At 38.0% G+C, this 1,995-nt stretch overlaps 1 non-coding gene across 1 annotated transcript; it reads right to left on the bottom strand.

Moving 5' to 3' along the window:
• Positions 1 to 1,522: 1,522 nt before the first annotated feature.
• LOC120110044 lies at positions 1,523 to 1,628 on the bottom strand. Its single transcript, XR_005510823.1, has one exon. It is a non-coding gene; the product is annotated as a small nucleolar RNA R71 (small nucleolar RNA).
• Positions 1,629 to 1,995: the final 367 nt, after the last annotated feature.

The raw sequence follows: 1,995 nt of genomic DNA, 5'->3' as shown, positions 1-1,995 counted from the left end.
CAATCCGTACTTATAGTTTAATTTAGTTAAATCAAGTTAGCAAATCCTTCTTTTTGATTTATTTTTAAAAAAAAAATAACTTATTCTTCAATCCCTGTGGACCGACACCCGTAATCACTATCCTACAGGATACGTGCTATTGCGTGGTTTATTTTTGAAATTGAAATAACCCATCAATTTTTGGCGCCGTTGCCGGGGATTGCTAGCATAGTTATTTTTCCTATCATTAAAAAAAATTAATTAATTTAAAAAAAACTTTCAAAAAAATATATAAATAAAAAAAAATTATTTTCTATTATTGTTACTTTTCTTATTTTTTTTTCTCTTCTACTAATTTTTTTTTAAAAAAAATTTTCTTTTTATCTTATTTGATCAGGAATCGAAGGAAAAAAAGGAATGCTGTAGAGGTTTGCCTAAAAAAAAAAATTAAATTGCTGGAAAAATTCCCTTTGGTAACCTCTAAACCTTTCTTATTTAAATTAATTATTAGCTTGAAATTTTGTGGTGATTGTTTGATTTCAATTTCAGCAAAAGTGTGAATGCATGCTTGATACACATACACAAATTGATCCACACATAGTAAGGGCAATCACCCCAACAAGATAAGAGCCGGATTTCATCACCGGACTCTTGCCCAATTTAGGTGAACTCAATCTCATATAGTGTCACTTTAATTAAAATCAATTAGACATTGGCCCCTAGGGACATTCGAGCTCAATAGGACGAAGATCGCCGAAAGTTGCACCAATTTCGCTCTGTGGCTTAGTTGATGTCTAGGCAAGCTTTGTCCCTATAAGGGAGACAGTTCATCTGTTCGAGGCAAGTGGGTTTTAAGTGGAACCTTTGCGAACGCATCGTGACCCCTCCACTTACCTGGGAGCTTACCTGGTCAACTCGGTTCATTAGACCGGATTGGAGGCTTAGGTGCCCTCTTCAAACCAGTTAGGAGCTGTCTAGTGATTTTAGGACAAAGACTAGGATTGATATGCTTTTCTCTCTTTGCATGCTTAATTGATCGAGTACTAGTGTATGCACGGTAGTCGTTCTAGAGTACAAAACCTATTACCTTTTGACCCTGAAATAGAACGAACCCTTAGGAACATTCGAGCTAAGATCAAAACATTAGGATCATCCCCACCTCTTAAGATGGCTGAAGAACAACCCAAACTCCTGAGGAAGTACTTTACTCCCACTATTTACACTTCCCCATCTTGCATTCGATTACCTGAGGTAGCAGCTGTACAATATGAAATAAAGTCTAGTGTGATCCAAATGCTCCCATCTTTTTATGGGCTCACCAACGAAGACCCATACAAATATTTAGATGAATTTCTTGAGATTTGCACCACTGTCAAGATTCAGAACTTCACTGATGATGCCCTGAAACTTAGGTTATTCCCCTTCTCCCTTAAAGATAGAGCCAAACAATGGCTGAATTCTTTAGAAGCTAACTGAATTCGTTCTTGGGATCAAATGCAACAAGAATTTCTTAAAAAATACTTTCCTATAGGAAGAACTAACCAGTTTAGACGTGCCATTACAAGCTTCTCCCAAACCGAGGAAGAAGAATTTCATGAAACTTGGGAGAGATTTCGGGACCTAATCCGTAAATGCCCTCATCATCAAATACCTAAGTGGCAGCTAGTGCAATGTTTCTATGACGGTTTGACGGAACGAAACCGTCAGATGATCGATGCTGCATGCGAGGGGACTTTCATGCTTCGAAATGAGCATGAAGCATGGCAACTATTTGAAAATCTTAATGAAAACTCCCTCCACCATGCTTCATGTTCTCGTCAAGCATCCCCGAATTTTCAAAGAAAAGGGGCCATTTGTGAAATAAGTCATTCTATGGACCTGTCTAGCAAGGTAGATGCATTGTCCCATAAGATTGACCAACTAATGATAGGAGGACATGTCGTTAGCTCTTCCCAAGCACAAGTGTGTGCTATCTGTTCTAGCCCATCGCATCCTATTCATGAGTGCCCCTCAGCA

This window comes from Phoenix dactylifera, chromosome 2 (assembly GCF_009389715.1).
Source record: "Phoenix dactylifera cultivar Barhee BC4 chromosome 2, palm_55x_up_171113_PBpolish2nd_filt_p, whole genome shotgun sequence".
Taxonomy (NCBI): domain Eukaryota; kingdom Viridiplantae; phylum Streptophyta; class Magnoliopsida; order Arecales; family Arecaceae; genus Phoenix; species Phoenix dactylifera.
Note: the sequence above shows the minus strand (reverse complement) of the source record. Positions and strands in the feature narration are given on the sequence as shown.